General features: G+C 31.6%; 1 protein-coding gene across 2 annotated transcripts in view; it reads left to right on the top strand.

Moving 5' to 3' along the window:
* Positions 1-26,025, top strand: part of LOC130891504 (uncharacterized) — an 88,710-nt gene that overhangs the window by 4,589 nt on the left and 58,096 nt on the right. The window contains exon 1 of one of the 2 annotated variants that reach the window (XM_057796301.1): positions 13,346-13,499. The exons of the other annotated variant lie outside the window; for it this stretch is intronic. The gene's annotated coding sequence lies outside the window, so the exon portion shown is untranslated. Of the gene's footprint in view, positions 1-13,345; positions 13,500-26,025 lie in introns of those variants that run through there. 2 annotated transcript variants of the gene reach the window in all.

The raw sequence follows: 26,025 nt of genomic DNA, 5'->3' as shown, positions 1-26,025 counted from the left end.
TCAATCTGTCCAATCACCGTCTTTCAACACCAGTTCTTTTAACGATTGCCCATCGCTTCTGAAATCATCTATATGTTAAAGCAGTCTAATGAAAGCTTCGAATTCCACCAGATTCGTAATTTTAGCGTCCTTTTATTTTAAAATTCGATTGAATATTCCTAATCTGAATATTTGTGGAGTTGACTAATCACTCTAAGATGTTATCGGATAAAATATAGTGTCAACAATCTGAAACAACTTCCCTTCCCTAAATAAAAATCATATTAGATTGTACTTTTTTGGAAGTATTCGAAGTCCTCCTCGCTTTCTTCAACACTATTTTGTGATTTAGTGTTTGCCTCATCTCCATTATCCTCAATAGCTTCAGCAAGATCCAATAATATAGACTGACTGAACTCGACATATTTATTCGTCTTAAAACATAAACAATGAAATCATAATATAATCAGATGCATTTTATCTAACAGATTATGTCTATAGATTGGATACAGTTAATGTATATATGTAATAAAGTTTTTTCAGTTATGATCGATACTAAACGTTGCGTCTCCAAAACGTGTGGAGGTATTAAGCTACTAAGGCGATTGATGTTTGCCGTTGTAGGCAAAAACCAAAGCTGCCTAATCTCTTAGATAGGATGTGCTCGACGATGGGTTCTGATCTTCTATAATAAAGATTAAAACATCTACCAAATGTTATGATTAAAATGTAGTTTATTCAGATGTAGGCTTAGTGTTTGTATTATAAACTTGGATTGAAAATTGAGGTCATTGAATAGGCTTGAATACAGATTTATATAGAGTCAATATTTCATCATTATTTTGTTGGGTATTAGAAGTAAACATACATTAAAAATTCAGTTTTCTCTCACTGTTGAAAAAGGTCAAGTTTGTAATATTTTTGTGTGTTATCTTACGATTAGTATCAGTCACCCCCAGGTGAATTGTGGTCCCACCCACTACAAAATTTTATATACTTTAATGAAAACAACCCTATCAATTCATCCCGTTCAAAAATAGTGTAACGAGGCTTTGCAAATTTCTAATTTTCTACAACGAATCTTTGTTGAGAAAGGATTGTAACATGTGTTTATTTCGAGTGGTGGTCAAAAATTCTTTGTTGATTATTGATATTTTTTATTCTTAAAAATAAATCTAATTGAATAAATCTTAAATTGGCTGCAATCACATGAGTGGAGTTATGTAACAAAATAATAATAATTCTGCCATTGTGTACCATATTTATTAAAAATTGTACAAGAAAATGGACAATTATTTGCCTGTTACTGAATCTAAATTATTTCTTCACAATAATCAAACGTTCCTGCACCCCCACAATAATGTAATCACCAGATACCTATCTAGATCCGTGATTTTGCTTTCTGATAGCATAAACAATAACACCATACACTATCACAATAAAATCCTTTGAAATTTCTTTATTTCTTAGAGCTTAAAATAGTTATTAAAGCCTACATTGAATCTCATAAACGTTTTAAGCGGCTAAAATAAGTCAAAAATCGCAATCGCAAGGAAAACCAAATTCTAGGAACAAAGTTGACACTGTTGAGAATAATAGGTTATCTTTAAATTTCGTCGGTTAGGTAAAGTCGAAATTAGCTCGATAAGAGCTCTTTCGGATTCTCCTGGAATGTGTCCCATTTACTATATGCTCTTAATGAGTAGTATCACGGTTTATATCACTGTCCAATATTCCCCGAACATGAATTTCTCCGACACAGTTAGCATAGCACAGCTGCAGCACTTCATTCATAAAATTGATACCTGGGCAAAAATTCAGCTTTGAATGGACGATAGCAATAAGTCCTGAACAAATCATAAGATCATAGGGAGAATCACTTTACTAAAAAACATAAATGATATGATGTTTTACTGTACTGGCTATTACAATTGCGGTTAACTTGAAGGTTTGGAAATGGAATAAAACAACAAGACAGATGTTTCGCTCCAACTGTTTCTCGATTAAATCTCGTTAAGTCTTTCATTCTCTATTCTGAAAATGATGAACGTTTTAAGCAACAACGAAATAAGCTATCATCAACCTGAATAAAAATATTATTAAACATATATTTTATTCCAAAAATTATATGTAGTGAATTTTTATCGATTCAGGGTCTTCTTAAGATATTTTAAAATTGCACTATAATGTTCGGCACGTAAATAAGTCACAATTCAGTAACTAAATGAAAATACAAAGAGAAGTTTGACGAATTATAGCGTGTGGTTATTTATTTCAACATTGGATGCTTTGTGAATGCGCAAATTTTCTCCCTTTGATATTTCTTTCTTCTATATATCCATATGATTTCATACCTTCTCTTAAATTCCAACTATTCCAATCACTTTTACTATTTTTTTAAAGAAATTCACACTTCCCTTTACTTAGATTTCAATCATTATATAAGATACATGACACCAAACTGATACGAGGTATGATGAAAAATAACTAAAATAAAATTTTGCTCTAATCACCCCAAAATGAATACCCTAGTTTTTTATGACATATTTTGTAATGTCATTTCTAAATTCAGGAAAAACTTTTTACTTTCGGCATATTTTTTATTTTTTGAGAAAACTAGAAGTTGTTTATTGCTAAATTTGATTTTGTGGATAGCTTCCAAAAATAGACGAATACGTTTCGTTGACATTATGAATAAAAAACTATAAATCTATTGTTCAGGTTTTTTACCTCGTATATCATTTTACTAACGTAACACTACCCTCTTGAAGAGTTTGAAGTTTAGAGTTGTTCCCTTATAATACAAACCTCTCACAATTTCATAAAATCATTACTAGGACCTTTATGTTCGACTATTACTTTTAAGGAGAAGGTGAATCACTGGTTCCCTTTAAGAAATGTCCCAGGGTCAGAGTCATAAGCTTATTCTTCTCAATAAATAACAAATTGGCTAAATCCAGGGGAAAATGAAGGTGAAAGCTGATACGTTGTTTATTATCCACATTTCAAGACAGTAAATGTAAACATGACATCAATAAAACGGCTATAGAAGCAGAAAGAAACTGGTATGTTTTGAAACTTGTCACATACTAGTTAAAATAGCTGTAGTATAAGTAATTGTATCTTAGAAAACTCCCCCACCTAGTTTATTCATACTTTTATTCTAAAATATTACTACCAGTGTCGCTACTTATCTTTTGAGCTATGGCAACAGTGATGTGAATATGTAAAATCTGATAGTACCATCATAAAGTTTGACATTTTTAGTTGTGAAAGTTTTCAGAATGTGTTGCCATACGAATGCTTGAAATACTTGGTAAAAAAATCGGATTAAATCGCGAACATCTTCGTGCGATGTTTTTTTTACTTTCGAAGTGGAGTAAACCAACAGCAGGGTGTCAATCATCCCACTTCGACTTTTTATGATCAAGCACCATCTAAAGTCACCGTCTTTTGCTGTTTATTCGAATTCAATCATGGTCGTACTTCGCTACAGGATGAATTTCGTGAAGGTCATCAAAAATTGGCTGTTGGGCCAGGAGACATTGATGCTATGTGTAAACTGATATTCCTAGATCGTCATGTAACATACCGTGAGATTGGGGCATACTTGTACATTAGCTCCACTCGCATACATTTGCGTAAACATTTGGCTACCAATGTCTATAAGATCGTGACAGGCGACGAATCATGGATCTATGCAAATTAACCCGAAAATAAATATCAATCTGCTGAATGGATCAAGACGAGCCAAAACCAACAAAAATTGAAGACGCATCATTCTCCATGCAAGCTCCCAAGTATCGATCATCCGCTGTACGCAGATTAAAAATAAATTGCGACATCAACGTGTTTTTCTATACCTGAAGAAGCGGTTGATCCATGAAAATCATATGTTTTGGAGGTACCTCAATCGGAATGGAAAAAATGTTTCGACAAATAGTTCAAACGCATGCAAAAGTATGTTGATCTTGATGGAAAATATTTCAGAAAACAATAAAGGCTTATCCAATTATTAATATTGGTTCTTATTTTTATCTCTCAAAACTTAGTAAACCTCGTATTTCTGTAGTAATGTATTAACATCGCAGGTGTTCACTATTCTGTGTACTGCATAGTAAGTACAAATGCCAATGGGCATTTTTAATATTTTCCTGATATGCGTCAGGTTTTTTTGTCGTTAAGACCACCTTTGAGATGTCATATATCTTTGTCTGTCGACAACTGGTCCAACTATGAAAAGGTCATATTAACAACATACGGTTTATAATAATCGTTTCATCTGTTCTTTATTTGTTCGATATTTTCTTCGCATAAACCAGATGTCAGTTAACTTTTGAATCAAGACCTTTATCAACGCATTCGTACAATATTGCTAGTAATGGTACATGCATTTAGTTAACACCTACCGTTGCATACATTGAATTTATCTATAGGATTCATATCTTGTGTATGCGATTCTTTATTTCTGTAGTAACGGAATATAGTTTGTCGTATACAGGATGGTATTACATCTCTATAATCTTCTATCTCCAAGTCCCTTAATATTAATAATTCTCCTAATTTAGTGATTACTCTAATTCAATCTCCATGTTTTCAAATAGTACCTATTCAAACTTTTCTGTTAGTACTACAATACTTAATTAAGAAAGCTTGATTTTAGATTGCTAATAACTTTGAATATTCAATATCAAAAAAATTTACTTTAGAATACTAGTCAAGTGCTTCAGAGAAATAAACTGAAAAACGTTACAAATATTAAAAAAGTCTATTTTGAATAATCTGAATTTCAGAGGCGGGACAATATTACAATTCAGAGGACAGAAATAAATTTCTACTTCATGTTTTTGGAATATATTGGTGGCGCTGTGTATATTGAGATAAAAGAAAACCAAAAGTCTTCTTAATAAAATCATTTTATTTATGTTCAAGTATTCACTACCTAAATCAAAGTACTTTTGTAACCAAAGCTTTCTTTACTTAAAAGCTTGAACCCAGTCTTCTTTTGGAATGCCTTCAAAAATATTTCATCACCTGTTACCATTTTAGAAAGAATACGATGGACATCATTAAATATCGTTTTTAATGTTTCCCGCGTGTTTCTTATTCTCTATGCCTAAATAGTTAAGCGTATGTGGCACCCAACGAGAAACTTTTTTTTTAATATGATGATCATGTAAAGTTAAGTTTATCGTTTCTGATCCAATATCAAGAGTTACCTAAACCGTTTGATAGGTGCATATTAGATATAGTGCATATTAGATGTAGTAAATGAAGAATAGTCCCTAAAGCACATCCCCCATCATCGAGCGATACCCGTTCCTTTTCAAATACGATTGCTCACCAAATCCGCGTGGCAACTGCTCAAGACTTTTTTGTTCACTTTAACCAATACTGAAACCATAGAAGATTATAGCGCCCACATGCCCTCTGCACAAATTCATATTTCGATTGCAAATCTCGAAGATTTTGATTGTATTGTTGATTCAGAAAATCCAAATATAATGACTGTTAGACATGCGTTTCGAACAAGACTCCATCAAAAGCCTTGTATATAAGTATAAATGATTCACTATGAAGATAAAAGCGGTAATATCAATCAGGGCTTTATGCCAAAAATACGTACCTAGAAAAATTTTTCTTTACCTTTAATCTGGTAATTATAGGTGAACGTCTAATAATTTCAATGAACTTTCAAGTCATTTTTGATTATATTTTGTAATACTGATCTACCATTTCCTTTGATTTAACTTGATAAATATTGAAAATGATTCATTTATTTCGGTTCACCGATTCCTTTCTACCTATTGTATGTCGACATAGAGTAATTAGGTAAGCAATTAGTGTCGTTAAGTACTATAATAATTGTTTTATTTAAAATAGTCAAAAGTTTGTCATGGAGACAAAGAGGAAACCGTTGAAACCGAACCTTGACATTCCCAACAACATTTCAATAGTAAATAAGTGAACAAGTGTTGAGAAAACTCAACCAACCGTAAGAACTTGTAGAAGTAGTAGAAATGTTCTGAAAAATAGGGAAGATTCAACTTTTTCCTATTGAAAATAGATTAAAAAATTCTCAATATATAGTTAGAATCTTTACTCTCGCCCTTAGAAAATTCAAACAAAAAAAATATTAATACAGTGATTAAAGAGAATATATAGCTCATATAATATAAAAATTGATGCACGTCATCAATGATGTAACTGTCTTGAAACTTGATATTAACACTACAGCTTACCGTAACTTGTTTTTTCTATAATATCGTAAATTTTGTAATATTTCATTGCAATGATCAAACAAATGTCGTGAAAGCTTCACGCTTAGCTCAAAACAGTGGAAATGTGTTCATAATATTCACATTTTAGCAAAGGGTAACTTAAATATTTACTTATCATATATCATTGTTTTTAATTTTCTCTGTTCAACAATTATGAAATTTTGACAGGTTCAATCAAATTCATACTTACTAAATGACGTGTATCAATTCTTATATTATATGGACTATATATTTGATACGTCTACAATAATATTTTTTTCCATAACCATCAATTTTCACAAATCGTTTCTATGAAGTTTATTCCTCAGTACCCACTTCACACCGCCCATCAACTCAAAGCAAACCACACTATCTTCAAAGACGATTCCAAATATGATACCCTAGTCTAATGACACAAAATTCGAAATACATCACAGCACAAAAACACATCAAATATATTTAAAAATGGATCTTATTTCTTTCTAAGAATTTTTTATTGTCTCGGGACAATACCCAAACAAAAACCATCTTTTATCACCCTATGCCTATCCAAGTACAAAGTCTCTACCTTATCTTCAAACTAATTAACCATAAATCAATTTACAGCTAGAGAAACAGCGACAATTGAAGTTGGTTCTTCCTTCCTTCTCAACTTAAATGAATTCAATTCAATACCAAATATTCAAATTCCGGAAACAAGTTGTACGATCCCTGTATATATATCCAACACAGTCATTTCTTTTTCAGATACGATCCATTCCAAAATTTTCCTTTGTGTAATTCCTCAGTATATAAAAAAGTTTGTAAATATCTTCAAAACGAATGAATTTAAGTAAAAAACTAAAATTCCTCCTGAAATATTATCTCCAAATTCCGATTTCTGCCAACAAACTTTCAATATTCTTAAGAAATCGATGTATACGACAAATACTACTGAGAAAGAAAATATAAAATAATCTGACAAAGACCATAAAAGGTTCAAACGTTAAATTTTTATTTGTATTTAAAAAATTGAAAAAGAAACTTATTTTCAAACAAGAAAAGACCTAAAATCAAGACGATTTATAAACATAAACATATCAAAAAGTTTAAGAAATTAAAAAAATAAATTATATAGAGACAGGTGCTACATTGTGTGGATATACTTTGTTTTTCCGATATTTCTTTCCTTCATTTTATAGAGGAATATATGCATTTGTCTTATTAGTATCATGTAAATTTTGAATGATAATTTATATGCAGAAAAAGATAGAAACTAATTTCTGTATCAAAATTTGTTTGTGCATATCGACCTATCAATTTAATGTACATCGAAATTAGATAATTTATTTCTTTGACATATAAATACTATTATTTCCTAAACTGAATAAATATCCAAGTTTTCTATAAAAGGATAGATCTTACGAGAGCCTCCTTGTAAACTTGTTCTAACGAACTTGTTAACCGTAAAAATCCAGGAAATGAGCCCAACCAAGTGTGCTCTGCAACGTAATATTTTAAAGCGAAGGGATCTATATACTAGTAATAATGAAATAATAATTCCACAATACTATTATGAATTATGGAACATTCTCGGTACGTAGTTCCGCGTTCGAGCTTTATCCATTGGCGGACCTTGTTCAATATACCGTTAGAAGGAGAAAAAAGTTTTTATTTATACTCTCCACAATTTAAAGTATATAGGAGTATTTGATTGACTTTAACAAGTCTCGTTCCTTTCCACCAAATAATTGAGATTAACTACAACTATCACATTACTAAGAAAATATAAGTGATAACAGTTATCAAAATGTAATTAAACAAACATTAATGATGCCATTTTGGGCATTCTGTCAATTTCTATATCGTATTCTGTTTCGCGTACAAAATGAATACTATGACCAGTACAAGTGTTTTGATTGAGTCGAAATAGGTATATATCTAACATATTGGAGCTATCACTACAAAAATTTTGCTACCTACAAAGTCAAAAGAGAATTATAATGTTTATTTCATAGATTGGCAGAGAACCTAACCTAACCACTTAATTTTCTTATGATAAAACATGTAATTTGTGGAATTGAAGATTTACAAGTTGCCCTTACTATAGGCTATTCATTCGATGCTAAAAAGTTCCTTGACTATTCACCATAACATCCATCTGGGAAATGATATCAAGTGATATCGTCGAACAAAAAAGCCAGAATCATCATACCGGAAAGATATAAATTTTCTAAAATAAGCTGCAAATCATCTATTTCTTCTGATCTGCACAGGCTGCATTAATTAGCTCTTAAGTCAATATCAGTCACAAAAATAAAGACATCCACAACGTTTACGGTTTATTGAGAAAATTTTTCACTGTAATCACATCATGCCACATCAAACTTTTTTCAAATAATCAGAATTGTAAATATTCCACATACAAAAAGTTGACACAAATAATCTGCTATGGCTGCTATGGGTAAACAAATTGATATGTTTCTATTTAAATATCCTGAACTTCACACGGGTCATCCATTACGTCTATCACAGGTGTAAAAAAAGGAAGGTGGAAAACAACATCAATGATAATTTGACATCTTAAATGACAACACATGAGTAATAGCTAATTTTACTACCATTTTTTTCTGTCACGAACAAGTTCAACGTTCATGTCAAACCTCTTATTACATAATTTGTGATGTGCTACATCAAATTTACACTTATAATTACTCGTATTTTGTTTGATGAGAAATTACAGCTTTAACAAAACTTCTCGGTGTCAATGTTCTTGGCACACTTCTTCAGAGAAAGCGAGTTACAACAAACTTTGTAATATTTACAAAAATTTTCAATAAAAAAATAACCGTATCCAGAAGAAAATTATATATTTCAATGGATACTTTTTAGCATAAACGACTAATTTAACGTTGTATACAAATTAATTTTGAATTTAAAATGAAATAAAGCACCAGACGATCAAGTCATATTGTTTTCGTTTTGAATATTAACATACTTCATATCATTATATCTAAGTGTGTTTTACCATCTATGCGAGATCTGGCTAAATAACGAGACTGGTTACGAAATAGGGTTTATTTTAAAAATTATTCTGCATTCGAATACTCCCCTTCAATATACTCCCCTTTTCTCGCTACACACCTTTTGTATACGTTTTTTCCGTTAATTAAAGCAGTCTTTGGTGAGAGCCTTTAGGAGCTCTGTAGTTTTTTGCTTTACCGCTTTCATCGACTCAAACCAGATTTTTTATTCGGAAGCAAAAAAAAGTCACACGGTGCCAAATCTAGTGATTACGTGTGCTTACTGGTCAAATACGATTCAAGCTGTTCTTCCACATCTCGGGCCGATTGTTAGGAACTCGTACTCGCAGTGTTGCCAAAACTGACAATTAGTAAGTCTGGCTGACAGTCTGACCCTTTGGAGTCTGACCGTTAATGTCGAAAAAAAAAACGATCAACATTGCCTTGAATTTTGATTTGCTCTCTCGGCCCTCACTAAAGCGCTTGATACGTTGCTCATGTTTTTCGTCACACATGGTTTTCGGCACGAGAAAAAAACACGTTAGTTCCAAACCGCTACTGCACAAATACTATAATAGTGACCGAAACGTGCATAGACAACATATCTAGATACCCAACGTTTTTCACCCCACCCGTCTGGGGCGCCATCTAGGCGCGCAGTCTCGTTATTTAATAGCCTGACTGCGTATAATAGTTATAATTAAATCAATAATACTAAAATTCTGACAGTTTTTACTCTAGAATAAAAATGTGGATGAGTACTAAACACATTATTTACACTACCACTACATGAAACTCACAATTACACGCGCATATTACGATACTAAAAGTAAACAATTTACCCTCAGGTGATAACTTGGCTGTCGAAATGTGCGTCAGCTAGTGCAGTTGTGTGGGTTGGTGTGGTCATAGCGTAAATAATATGTTCAGTATGATTATCACCAACAGTTCCCGAAATTCCATCTTGGTGGATCAGTATCTACAGAGATAATTTTTTCGATGACATAGATAGTGTTGTCGTTTATACATTTAGACAGTTTTCCAATAAAGAGCATGAAAATATTATAATAACTGCTTATACTGAAATGAGAATAAAACTGTAGGACAAGATATCTCACATAAAATGATATAGCCCATGGGAGAAAATGAAAAAATGAGAATTCCTTGGAATGTTAAATGATATATTAAAACAAAGAGAAGTATCTAACGATATGCTGATTTCTTCCTAGGTAATTATGATGTCAGATGTCACAAAAAGGAATTTGTAACAAATTAATAAAAAATAGAAATACGTTATTCACTATTCGTGATTTCCGAATACGAAAACAGACCATAACACAATTCAGAGTAAGAATTAAAACCTGGCACGGTTTCTTAGGATCACTCATGGAAAAATTTAGAAACATCGACATAAAAATTGAACATAGAATCACAAAAACTGGAAGAAACTTGTATTAATTCGAGGTCTACATTTATTTGGAAAGAAAGAGATATAAATGATATTATAACAAGGATAAGAAAAAAAGTGGTTAGACCATCAATAATATACGGTAGCATAAAATCAAATGTAAAAAAAAACAAAATAAAAGTAAAATCGTTGCTGCTGAAATGAGATCCTTAAAAAAACTAGTAGAAGTTACAAGAAAAATGTGATAATTGGAAAAAATCTGAATTGGTTGTGTAATATACGAGGGCCGTTTTTCTTCAACATATGATAGGCTATAAATAAGACAAGTTCATATAAAACAATAATTTTATTGGCATCGGGACACTTACGGTTACTTTTCGACATAATCACCGAAGAGATTTAGACATTTGTCATATCTGCGAACAAGCTTTTCAATACCTTCTTCGAAGAAAGTTGCCGCCAATGTAGCCTAGCCGTTCAGTAATAATGAAGTAAAAACAGACCTGGAAACTTCTGGAAAAAGACAAAGCAGTAATGGTAAATCTGCGGTTTTCTTCATCCATTCTGTCAACTTGTTGAACCAGGTCATCTGAAATGACAGATTTGCGTCCTTGGTCTCCTCCGTCGTGCACATAATTACGGCCATCTTTTAACTTTCGACACTATTCCCCATACACACGACTCATTCTCCGATGGATTTCTGTATCATTATGGCCTTCAGCTTGTAGAAAACGAATCACATTTCGCAATTCACACTTGGCAGGAGCATCAATAATGGCAGACATGTTTACGTGGCTGTAGCACAACGCCGACTGACGCCTGAATGTCAACAATAGCAGAGTGTATAGTGCGAGAGCTTCATAATCGCCTACAGCACATGCCCGCTTTCTTCTGCCCGTGTAGCGTCTGCACGTAGCGATCGGAGGTTGAAAGAAAAACGGCCCCCGTACATAAAATAGTCTAAAATAGAAGTCTTTGAATTAACAAAGAAACTAAGATCAAAAATATAAACTATTAGCTCTGAATCAGAATGTTTTGAAGAGGTGGAATATTACAATAGACAATTGTATAATGAGTATAACGGTGATTGGACAATAAGTATTCAATAGAAAACTTCTATATTTCAGTAAGTGATATTAATGAGTTTAAATACACGAAATTCATGAATATTCTGCAAAATAAAGCGAAATGCGACAGTTGTATTGTATTTATAAATTTCCTTGATCGACTCTCTATAATAGCTGAGCTAAAAGAAGAGGAGAGAATATACGGAAGAGGATTTTGAGGAATCTGGAGCTAAGTTAAAATGTTCAGAAATTTGAATCTGATACAATTTTTAGATGTCTGTATATAAGTAGAGGATAGAATTTGTAGTACATTTAAACAAGCATCGGGTTAATCGTCGTTCAGTTCATTACAGTTTATTAATTCACTATTCTCTACTCTGCACATATTCACATCATTCTATTCAACTTGAAACAAAGTCTTATTCAGAAGTTTATTCATGTTTAACAACAACCTTTCCAATGTTTTGTTTGAAAATATTAAAGTTATTCCATTTAATTATAAATGTGATATAAAGCTTCAAACGATCACAGTATGTGGCTTGTAATATGAGATTTGTCTCAAAATTTCTGAAAAAATTCTGTCTCGACAAACTCGTGAATGTGCGAAATTACCACCTGGACGTATTAGTTAGTTTCTCGATTTATTCTTTTTGATTAATTGCATTTTGTTATCATAAATTGAGGATAATTAGTTAAACGGATTTGTTCTAGCCTTAAAAAAACTAGTTTCTTTAACAATGTTGATAAAGCATCCACAGCTATCATTTAGAAACAACTGCAGCCTTCAGAGTAAAAGTATTTTTAATTTTCATGACCAAAAAACATGTAAATTTGCAGTCAAAGCTTTCATTATGAAGATATGTTGAGGTTAGAAGCAAATAGACACAGCATGGAATAAACGGTTATTGGCTGCTTTGCTATAAAGAAGTACCAGCGCATTTATCGAATCTCCTGCATGAATATTTATAAAATTAACAAGCTGTATAGATTTGCTAGCCTTCTTATGATCCCAACTTAGCTACTTTAGGATCTTTTCCAGATTAACAAGGATGTTCAAAGGACATCGCTTCGTTGCAAAAGAGATAAAATTCCACAACATGACTTCCACTACTTCAAGAAGTAGAAATACTGCCGAAATCGTGTTATTAAATCAATTGGAAACTACTCTCGAGAATGTCACTAATAACACGAATGCGAATATATTAAGTTAAAATCGATACTTTTGGTACAAACTTTGTATGTACCGAACAGTACTAGATATCAATTGAATTTAAAGTTTATCTATATCGGATTTTATAATCAATATTATTAGATATCATTATACCATAACGTAATGTAAGTATACTGTCACTACAGTTGGACGTACTTGTCAAATACGTGATAATAAATTGAATCACCACTGCCATATTACAATTCAAACATTTCACATAAACATTTTTACGCGATCTTAAAATTATATATTTCTTGATGGTAGGTAATAAAATAGGTTCTTATTAAATTTAAGGATGTTTTTATGTGCCAACTTTAAACAACATTTTACACCTTCGTTTTATGTACGATTTTACAACCCAACTAATCAAATACATCGCAGATGTAAATCATCAACTCAGCAGCAGTACCTACCTAATACTCGTATTTTGCAGTCGATTTATAACTTCAGGTTACCGAGCAAAGTACCGTAAAATGTGTTCTACATTTTGTTAAATGCATAATTCACAATTAATTTAGGTTTTATACCAATTACTCGGTTTAATGTTAAAGTGTGACAGGTGATTCATTTAATGTGAGTACTAAGACGTCTTAGAAGGAGACCTATAATTTGGGAACATTCACATATACATTCACAACTCATTTTAACAATACGTTACTAAGAATTTATATGGTTCTTTTAAAAAAGCAACCATAGTCACGTATAAAGGAAAACCCTCAAGATATCTGTCGATTCATAATATTTTGTTTTTTCTACACAGAAATATTTTCAATTTGGTCCCAAACCATATTGATATTTGTGATATTTCCAATTTCTTTCGTACTATTTATTTTTTCTCTATATTTATTTTTTGGGTGATATATATTAGAAACATGGTATATTTTCTCTCCCTAAACTTATTTGTCCCAACTAAAAATTACAAGCGATTCTTTTTGTTTAATGTTTTTTTTTTTGAAATTTAATACTGTAATGGTTTTCTACTTTATTTATATGATTTTATTTGTGGGGTGAATTAATAGATACTGTGTCTCACTTTCTTAATTTATTTAAACTTTATACACTACACTAACTTATAATAATTCTCTTATCGCTACCACTATCAATTCCTCGATCACTTTCTCACATAAACTCCTCACATATCGAAAAAGAATTCTAAAACTTCTATAAAATAGATTAACAATACAAATAAATAAATAGACATTCCTATAAATTAATTAAAAGAAACAACGTAAATAAACCGGCTGCTATAATAACAATTATATAAAAAGCAAACAACAAAGGCCGAATTTTAGAATTTTTGGTATTTCAATCGTACATCAAAGATTGCCGCCCTCGCCGAATTTTAGAACTTCATAATGGGTAGTGCCGGCTTAAGAAACCATTTCGCAAACTTCTTCATAACTATACTTCTACTATATCGACGATAATTATACACTAAGATTTTCTGGAAGATTCTATTTCTAGAAAAATGGTACATTTGCCATAATTTAGCTTGTTCTATTAGACAAGGGAGGATTCGAGGCTTATACAAGTAGAGTATAAGCTCCGTGTTCATGATTTCGTCGTCGACATAATCAATACATATTAATAAAAAGGATTCCGTGTCCTTTTTGAACGCGTCAGCAAATGGATTTATAAAGAGTATACTTGATTCTGTGTTTGATAATCATTCCATTAAAATCGTTGGAATTGCATTTGCAGACACTTCTGCAGCAACAAGACATCAAAAATAATTTGCAGACTTCCTAAGTGGTGGAAGTTACAAATCTAAGCAAGATTTTAATGCAGACGAGATTTTATTGTTTTGGAAGAGATTTCCTACTAAAATATTCATTTTTAAAAACTAAAAGTCCGTCGCGTGGTTTAAAGCAGTTAGGAGTAAAGTCACACATCGGTTATTTGTGTTCTAAAATATCAATTTTTTGCAGTTCGTGCTTTATAAAATCAGTATATATGCGACCTGACGGTATTTTGGCGTACTAATTAGAAAGCGCTACTCAAAAAAGTTAGAATTTGGACTTAAAAGGAATAAAATTATAGCTTTGGACATTGCACTAGATCATTCTCGAGAACTTGAAACTATACATTCAAATTGTACCTTGCAATCATACTGGCTAACATGAAATGTGATTCCTAAAAAATGTCATATGGGAAGAAATTGGAAATTGCAAACTGCATCATGTAATTAAAAAAATTATTTTAAGTCATACACGTTGGAATTGAATGAAAACAAATGTGTCTGTTATGAAAAGAAAGATGATGAACAATCTGTACAAATGCCAATAGGTTCGAATAGATAAAATAGTGACAATCAGGAATTGCTTGAATCGCAAGATGTAGATTTGTCTTAGAAGGACTTGAAGAAAAAGTTAAATCCACAGCCCAATGAAGAAAAAGCTTTAAAACGGAATAATTCAAAAATTCTGAAGGTTTTCTAATGGCGAATGTACTTTGTAATTTCTTCATGAAAATTATTATATTTTTTAAGAAGTGAATTGCTAATGCCACTGCTGAATATCCAGTCTTTATCAAAAGGGGTTTAAATTCGTCAAGCAACTAAAAATTCCTCTAAGCCACTACTTAAGCCTGACAATTAATCAATAGTTAAATGGAATCTCATTTTTTATATTGGTTTTCATTTTTTTTTATTCATATTCACGCTTTGTTAATAAACCAAATATCTAAGAAACACAGCCTGCGAACAAAGAGCTTCTACTTCAGATGTTTTTCAGGAATGTATTAGAAATCAATAAAAAAAGTACGAAATAATTTTGTTAATTTTTGATTTTCTTACTTATTTACTTTTATTGAAAACTTACGACCCCGTATAATATAAGAATATCAGTTGAAATAATTTCCAGCTCCAATTCTTACATAAATAAGTATTATTAAATTACTAAAGACGTCGACTCAAACCTGTATTTATATTGAGTTTCCAACAGGTGGCCTGCGACATATTTTTCAATCTCTTTGTTACATAATATATTTCTTTTCCACAATATTATCGAAATACCATTTGTGACATAACTATGTGTTTTTACTGCATACCTACTGCTAAACAGTAGAGTAATAAGGAATTAAAATTAAGTCTCTTTCTACGTATTTCGATACGTTTATATCGCTTATGTCGTAACGAAAATGGGTAAAGCACCTTAAGAATAATTTAATTGTTAATAATTATGCAAAGTACATATTTGATTTCGTGAGGTTATTTCTTTGTACCTGTTGTTATATCACTATATAAAACAAATTAACTCGATTAGAGCTTCTCTATTAACACGGACTGCTCCGTAGAAACAAACTAGAATATATCCCAAGAATGTTGATCAGACCTGGGCAGTGCATAAGCTTTTGCAGTACTGTAGAGCTCTACGAAAAATTGAGATCAAAAATTTTTAATGCTTCGCATTCCCCTTAATAAACAATTGTAGCGTCGACCAGTTGAATAATTCTCCGATTTAAGCTGATTCAGTTACTGTTACTAATTATCTGATATACGTGCTCTGCGAACTTTTTTCATAATCTACGTAAATCCCCTTTTAAAAGAATTGTTGCGTCTTCTTAATTTTTCCAACAATCTAATTTCATAAATACTCGACTGATTTTATTATTTATTTATTGGGCTACAAAATAATATACAATATTATGTAAAAATTATTTATTATGAGAAATAATAATTTTAAATATAATAAAAACAAAAATACTAAAAATGAGAATATATGATTAATACATTATAAAAATTTAATGCGGCGGTTGAGCTTGTTTTTCAGCAAAAATTTTCTCAAACCGTGGTATCATTGATGAAATCCCAGATCTCATTTCCATTTCAATCACTAAGAGAGATCGATACTTTGTTATTAAAGACAGTTACTGTAGAAAAACCAGTTTCACATAGGTAAGATTTAATACATGGCAATAAACTTTCTAAAACAATCTTTGTCAAAGTAGAAAAATCGTCCGCCAAAACGTAAAAATATTATTTTCGTCTTAAAAATCTGCTTTAATGTAGTATCACTAGATAAGATCATCATTTCCTGCTCTGCTGTCGTAAGGCCAAAATGATCATATTTTTAATTCACAAACGGGTTTCTAATCCATTCATATTTGAACATGTCAAGATCTTTGAAGTAAAACGAGAATTGCTTCCATAGACTGGTCAAATGATTATTAATAAGAACTTTACTATCTTCTATTTCAACAGCAAGACAGGTAATATTAAAAGTAGGAAACATCTCAAAGTGATTATTTTTGAAACTTATTATCCACAGTTCAATTTTTTTCATGAATGCAGTAAACTTGTCTGCGTTAAAGTATGCAAAAATACGCAAGTTTCACAAGGAATTTCTCGTCATAAAACAAGTTTCCTTCATCTCTATTATCATCAGTAAGAAAACGAAATGTTTTAGTTCCAGCAAGAGTATGGACGGATGTTTTAGAATTTGTACCCGAAAAATTCGTGGCGAGAGTATTGTGGATTACGAATTTTTTGGTTTGTATTCGAAAATTATTTAGGAAACAGCTTCATTCCCCCTTGCAACATTCTCGCGTACCCCTAGGCTGCAAACCACTGTCTTAAACAGTGGAATGATTTAACTGATTCGCTCCATACAATCCTGCGCAACGCATAATACATTGGTTACGTATGGAGTGAATAGTTTTCTTCTGGACTTTATTAACTGTTTTTTTCTTTAGAATAACTTTAAGTAATTGAATAATAATATACTATAATGGAGTGTGTGAAATTTTATACAATTTGGAAGTTGTTTTCATCTGAATAAACAACAAAAGATTTACTGAATATTCATTTGAAGGAAAGATGGATCCAAAACCGTAAGAAGAGAAAAATTACTCAAGATACTTAAGTCAAATATTGTAGAATTTCTGAATGTAATCGAAAAATGGAGAAGATATAGCTTGGTCAGAAATAAAGCACTTCAAAAGCCATTTTCTTGGTTTATGTAATATTGGGATGAACCAATATTATGGCTTTATTAGATTCTTCCTATTGATTAAATAAATAGAGGTTCTGTCGACATTATGAAAACAATACTTAAGAAAAGAAGACATTTTTTACGTCGCAAGATACCTTAAAGGATTTGTAAGATCAGAAGATTTTGTGATTGTAGATACACAACAGAGTTTAACAAACTAATAAAAATTTATTTTCCTTTTTTATCAATAATATTATCAATTATTATTTCTACATTACGGTTTATGTTACAGGGAAACGTTGTAAAAATATTTTGGAATAAAAAAAATTTTCAATATGTGGTTTTCGCTGCTTACTATTATTTACTTTATCCAAGAATAAGTAAATTTGAAAAAAAACTATAGAGGTCTCTCTAGTATTCATTTTGCTAGATTAAATATAAATTACAATAGGCAACAAAAAAATTATAAATTTTTTCCTCGTAAATAAGGTTATGTGATTCGTAATTCTTATAGAAAAAATGAATAATAAAATAGTCACATAAATTTGTTGCTTTGAAAAATCTAAAGTATTAATGACACTCCAGTTTTATTATCAACAATAAAAAAACATGTTTCCCTAGATTGTTTCACATCTCTTCTATATTCAGAGTCCGAAGTTTTTCTACTCAAAGATCTACAGTGGGCTGCAAGCACTGCTAGTTTACATTTTCCTTGGTAGCGCTTTTCAATTGTGGCGATATCTTGATGGAAGTACTCTCCATTCTCATCCCTTGGAGTGCTCATATTTTTTGTGATAAAGTCAAAATATTGAGGAGTTCTGTGATTACCCAAAGAGTTCTTAATAACTTTGACAAACACCATCCAAGCTTCTATCGCTTTTTCATTTAAGGTGATAATGAATGCCGGATCTTTAATTAATTTTTTGACGTCGGGTTCAACAAATACACCTTCCTTTATTTTAGCGTCACTCGAAGAAAGAAAATTTTTTTCTTAAAAATTTGAAACCACTTCCATCTTTGTCCATGGTTTTCACAAAATTTGTGCCCTAATTAAATGTGCAAAAGTGGTAATTTCTCTCGGATATTCACCATACCTCCTTTTATATCTCTTGATAGACTTTGAGGAATCATTGAAAAGTCTCCATTTCTCTGACCTATGTTTATAACCCAGTTTTAACATCAAGCTTTCAATGTCATTACAGTCGTTGTCTTTAGAAAACAAATCAAATGAACTGTGACGTTTACGGTACAAGGTAACTTTAATTTCCGTCTAAAACAGATTCCACTGTGTCAGTCTTGAACTTAACACTTCAGCTTTTCATTTGTGCAAATTTAAATCCAAAGCTTTAATTAGTTTGTTGGTGCTTGAGGACTGATAGTAGTTGTAAATTATGTTTCAAATTCTTAATTTTCAGAACTGCTTCAACTTTCTTCGAACCGTAAATTGAAGAAGGCACAGAAACTTCGTATTCTACCGTATGCTGCGATTTCCTCGAAAAACCTTTGATATTGGTCAAGCAAAAATAACAGTCGTTTATATGATGGGTGCAATCGCGCCATATCAATGGTTTACCAAAAGACATTGCTAGGTATTGTCCATTAAACCAACCGGTAAAATTTCTGTGACATGAAATATGCACAACAGCACTTCTTAATAAATTTTGGCCTTCAGATCCAAAGGTGATTTCATGAAAATGATTGATGATAACTTTGAGCTACTTACAGAATTTAACGGAAAAGACATTTATATGTCATCAACAAACGGAATGCTTTCAATATTTTTCTTAATCTAGTTAATTTTATGAAAATTCGCTACTTAAATGTTTTCTATTCTATTCCATTCAATGACTCCTCCTAGCTGTAATCTCAAAATAAGTTTCTTCAAGGCCACATTTGTTATATTTCTTACTTCTAGTTACTTCTAAACGTGTAACCTATTTTTCTCAATAAAAAATCATAGTCAGTAAAATATATAGATTAATATCATGTTTTCAGCACCTTCAATACAAATCCTTTTTTTTTCTAAAGGACGTTTATTTCAGGTCATTGTCGCCTTTATCTAATCATCTACCTTTCTTTTTATGATATTAATTTTCTTGAAAATGCTTCCAATTTCTCCAATTCTCTTTGAAAATTGGTCATTAACTTTGCTATCATACCACAGTTTACCTAAACTTCTGAAATTCTATTCATATTAGTTGCTTTCCTAGAAATAGTTAATGAGAATTAATTGTCTACCAAGTTCATGGGAAGAAGCGTTAAATTTTAGCTACAAATTTCCCATGAACTTTCATGTTTCGTCGTCAATAATTCGCTACTCTCTTTGAGATTTTTATTTTTTATGAGAATTATAATCTATTGTTTATTAAAATAACGATTAATTAAAAAATAATGCTAATATTTCAATTATTTATACCACCCAAACTGAAAAAATTGAAATTTTATCAGATATATCAATAAAAATAATCGTTTTCTAGAATTGAAATATTATCTTGTTAATAAAAAGACACCGTTATAGCACACCTCTGTACAAAAGATTCCCACGTCCGTATAAAATACTTGTTACACTTCCCAACATGAATTAAATAACTTAAGTACACAAACACATACAAAACTAATACCTAATTACGAGAAGAATATATGGAAATTACATTCAAGTCGGATTTCGGTTAAATTTGTGGATTGAATAAACAATGTGTTGAACTCTATAAGAAAAAACTAGTTATTTTCACTAAATACCTACTTATTGGTCTCGGCACAACCGACTGACACAATTTTTTTTATTTTGGTTATGTAAAAATAATACCATTGTTAAGGCATACAATTAAGTACTGTCCATCAAACCTCGCTTTTTAGTCATACATTTTCAATTTTCATCATAAACTAGATAGGTAGAAATCGGAATTCTCACACAACGACAGAAGAATCAAGAATTTCGGTTAAAATATTGGAAATAATCGCTCAGTATGGAACTTAGATGAATATTTGGTCAAATATTTTCTTTGTCCCTAAGTAGTGAACGAACCCTTCTATTCCGATACTATAATACAAAATACAACGTTACCTTACAATAGCTTACAAGAATTTATAATATTTAGAGTGCAAAGAAATACACATTATTAGCAGCTATTAGCAGAGGTCAAATTTGGGCCTCAAAAGAATCGGGTGTCGCCACGACAAATTGCAAAAGATTAAATAGTAGTGAGGATATTGTCAGATGTTATCAGGTATGGCACCAAGCAAGTCGAATACGAATATACAAAGTTATAAGACGAGATCACTTCTTGTTGAACAGGAGGATAAAACTTAGTAATTTGCAGTAAATGGAAGACTCCTTGGAATCCGAAGTGTTTGAACTGAAATCTGAAAAATCACATTCAGTTGTGGTAAAAACGACTAGCGTAGAAACAAGAATAAAATACTATTTTCTTCGTTTATCAACTCCGGTCAGAAGAAAAATGAATGATGGTGGAGTGAGGGTAAAAAGAAGACGAGACGACCTGTCTCTAAATAAATTTTTAGTAAATATGTACATCGCACTGTTGGGAATTATAGTATGGCCCAAGATGACGTTCGATCTTCACCATAGGTAATATAAATGCACATCAATACATTTAAGAAATACTTATCCAATTAATTGCATCAAGACATTGGAAAAACCAACTTTAGAATAAAATATGTTTCTGAGTATATTTAAAGTATTTCTGCAAAATCATAATATCATTGTTTAAAAGGATGAGATCCTGTATCTTTTTATTATTCTTGATAATCAGCTTCCCATCATCTACCCATGGATATAAACCTCTTCAATAGTTTTCTCAATTGTTCTATTTTCTATATGTGGTTTTTCTTATGTCATCTATCTCTTGATTTCCGTTGTCTACCTCGACTTCCTGGCGTTTCGTGTGGCTTTTATTGAAATATCTATATTATTCATCACTTCTAGTCGTGGTTATATAACCAATTTTCATGTATGCCATCTGTCTTCTCCATAACATCCTCAGTTCCTATTCGTCTCTTCACCTTTTCATTTTATTTTACTTCATCCTCATTTCGATTCTATAACTGACATCAGATCGATTGTAAAAGAGATAAAATGTCGTCATAAATTCAAAGTAACTTCTGAATTTTTATACTTATTTGCTAAGTTTTTAATTACTACCAATGTAGCTCTCCTTTTCTTGTTAATTCGACAGTTCACAGTTTACAGTTTACAGTTTACAACTGTACAATTAAAAATTCACTAGTATCTACGTACACTCTTGTAATTTCAATTATGGAAATGGCCTCAATTAATCTCTAATTAATTAATTCGATAGACAATTTATATTGTATATAGGTAATTCACATTTTTACATTGAGAAATTTCAGCTATTTTAGTTATTCATAGATTGTGTTTTTCAATAATGATAGACATTATTTGTATAATATGTTTCCTTGAATTTTTTAAATGAATATCTGGTATATGGTTATTGATAGACTTCCTCCATTTGTTGAAGACAGTGATTGTAGATCGTATTTATCGCTGGTATTCTACTAATCTTCAGTTATCTTCAATCTTCAACTTCAGTTATCACAGTTATTTTTATTATTATTCAACATTCCTTCTTGAAAATAAGACATTGTCTCATTATCTTCTCATAAAGTACCAATTTATATTTTATTTATTATTATATCGTTACGTGGGCTCATTATCTCTTGTTAATATTTTTGTTTATCAATATAAACTTACTTCTACCTATACTTTGGAGCAGATTAAGCCTTGTGAATAGCAAGTACTTCCTACAGCTATCTCTATAAAGCAACGCAAAGTAATGGTTGCATTCAGCGGTAACTTATCGGTAACAATAAGGCCGGGCGCAAATTGAGACGCAGAGAACACGTACAGGGAAGTACAGCGCTAGAAAAGGCTTCTCGAAGTAACTGTGTGGCGCAGTTGCCTCCGTATATTGAGACACAGTTTTCGTTGCCGGTTCACTGCTGCGTTTCGATGAAAACGGACCTGTTTTCTCCTCTTCAAATTTTTCCTTACATGGATCACTCAAATTGAGCCCTGAGTCGAATTCTGATGACGAGTTCTTAACAAGTGAAAATAAATTCTGAAAGAGTCAGTCAACTGTATTAGTTATAAACTATATTTAAATGAAATTTGGAGGTACTTACCGTTCTTTAAATTAATTTCGGATGCAATCTTTGTACAAATATCTTGTTTCAATTTCATTTTCATATAGTTCGGGTCACTTGTATTATATAACATTGGGTGGTTTCGCACTAGTTCAATTCCATTTTTTCTAAACACCTGTAGGCACACCTGTGCGAGTTTGACGTAGTTTCTGTGTGACATTAACGAGTGCCACATTGACCACTTGCATCTCAATTCGCGCGGTCCCTTTAGACAAGAGTTACAGAAACTGTGCTGCCCTGCACGTGTTGACTGCGTCTCAACTTGCGCCTTGCCTGACGATCGGGAACACTTTTTTTGTTTTCTGCAACTTGATAGTTCATGACAGGTATATTTTCAAAACAGAGGCTGTTGTGGCTGCTTTTTTTAAAGAATTACGAGGTGTATCCATCACTCACCAACTTTTATATGTATGTAAAAATTGTGGTCATAATTCAAAACAAAATATAGAAAATAATTTATATAGTTACAATACTTTTTTCTTATCTTCATAAAGTAATTCAATCATTTTTCATCTAAGAAAGGTAACAAAGTAGTTCTATCATTGACTTACATCTTAATAATGATGATCTCACGAATATGTTTTGGCTATTTGACAAAAGTTGGCAGGTACAGCTAGATACGTATTTTTGGTAGGCTTATGTTGTCTATTCTGGCATTCCAAAATCCATACAATCTCAATCTAGAATTAATTCTAACCCTGAATATCTGAACCATTATCAAAATTCTAACCCTAAATATCTGAACCCATATCAAAATAACCGAAAATTCTATCCAGTTTTGTTTATAATATGATGTTTTCAATATAAAAGCAGCGCTAATGGAATTGAACGTTTTTTCTTGGTGAAACTGCATATAATATAAATTAGCTAAACCATTTACTGAATACTCAAGTTCTCAATTAAAATCTATTCCAGTGAGAATTAGTACGATATCAACAATGACTATTGAAATACTATATTATCTTTTGTTCCGCCCATGTTTAATCATTTCTCATTCCATCAATACTTGAGAGATTTCTTTCTTAAAGAATTCTTTGATATGTCTCGGGTGAAAGTATATATTAATTGAATTTCTTATATATCTACTACCGAACTAAGCTTTTTAATTTTTTTCTGATGTTGATTGACATAACATATTCAACATTTCGGCTTTAATTCTGCCGGTTAAGTAATCAAGATATTTTGGAAGCCTTTCTCGCCCATTTCCATATTTGGAAGTTAATTTTCATAGCAAAATTAAATTTATTTAGTTACTAGCTGACCCGACATACGTTGTCCTGTCTTAACGATAAATATTGAATTCGAATTGGTTTTGGAATCGATCTGTAAAGCCATATGAGTTATTCCAAAAATACCAATTTTTCTTTCGTGTTCTTTTGAGTTTTCTCATAATCTACCGATCCGAATCCAAATTGTATTCAAAATCTAATTTTGGTCAAGCCTTTGCGTTATAAACAAATCTGTTGTGCCATAATGACGTACATACGACATAGCATCCTGTGCGTATTGATGCATATGTCGCGGGCTTCCGACGTATGTTGCTGGGGGAATAGTTGTTCTATCACATTCTGTAAATTTCCTTCAGCATTGATGGCATCCCGTAAATGAATTTATTCTTTACTACGCAGTTTGCAGTTTTACCTGGTTCAACCAGATAAATGTCAATCGCTCATTTTTAACTTTCACGTACATATCCACAGTATAGGTGGAAGAGACGCCGACATTTGACATTTGAAGATATGATTGTCTCCATTTTCTCGAACCATCAGTCTAATATGAATAATACTAGGATATATGGAAAAATTCTTAGTCTACTATAGAACCAAATAAAATTTCAATGTCAAAATATTATTTTACTCAACATATTCTCCTCTTAATTGGATACATTTATTAAAGCGAACCTACAACGTCTCTAAACCTTTCAAAAAAATGTACTTGCTCTTTATGCTCTGCAAACCAGACCTCCACAGCTTTTATTACCTCCTCGTTGAAAGAAAATTTACAACCTTTAAAACTTTTTTTCAGTTGAGGAATGAGATGATAGTCGGACGAAGCCAAATCTGGTGAATAAGGGGGTGCTCTAGTAATTCAAACCCTAAATCACGAATTTTTTGCATGGCAACATGAGATTTGTGTGCAGATGCGTTGTTCTGCAAAAACAAGTGATCTTCAGACACTTTTAATAAGTTATTGTTCGCTTCTATGGTAACGCAATATTTTGTTCATGTATGGAACTGGTCTAGGCTAACTAGATATCAAACTAGTTCATCCTCATCCTCGTAATTCATTGAACATTCATTTTTTGTTAGTTTCGGAACCTGTAACTGGATCCATCATATCATTCATCATTGAAAAATGATATCCATCTTCACCTTGCCAAAATAAGATAAGATATTGTAGGGTCATATGATCGATGTGTTTGATTAGTACACCGATGTAAAACAATATCTCGGTTTTCTAAATTTTCACCCACGACAACAATAGCTACTTCTTCAATTGTTGGGTGTTCTCCTGCTGGCGTCTTATCAGCTTCGATGACAATTTTGTGATTATCAGACGGTGTGCGGTCCAAAACGTTCGTGAATAATACAACCAACTCGTTATGTTGATTATGGAGTTGTTCCATAATCGATCTTTTCACCGAATTATTGTGTGCACAACGCTGATCGACTTGTCTTGCTGAATCGCCCATAAAATTAATTTGCAAGAATTTGTAATCTGTTAAATGATATATTTGAGCCTGAATCCTGAAAGTTGGCATAAAATTTTATTGAATAACTTTTGTTGCTCCAAATGACGTCATTTGAAAACAATTATTGTACTCGATTTCTACGTTATAATAGAATGCATCTCGATAGTGGTTGAACGCAACATTTCTATGTTCTTGATTTCGATTCCATCAATTCCGATCAACTTCATTCCGCGCTTCGAGTTATTCTTCTTTATAACCGATTATATCATTTGTTATGTTAGTTGTTATGTTA

The sequence above is a fragment of the Diorhabda carinulata genome, chromosome 3 (assembly GCF_026250575.1).
Source record: "Diorhabda carinulata isolate Delta chromosome 3, icDioCari1.1, whole genome shotgun sequence".
Classification (NCBI taxonomy): Eukaryota; Metazoa; Arthropoda; class Insecta; order Coleoptera; family Chrysomelidae; genus Diorhabda; species Diorhabda carinulata.
The sequence above is the reverse complement of the archived record's forward strand: the minus strand, read 5'-3'. Positions and strand labels throughout refer to the sequence as shown.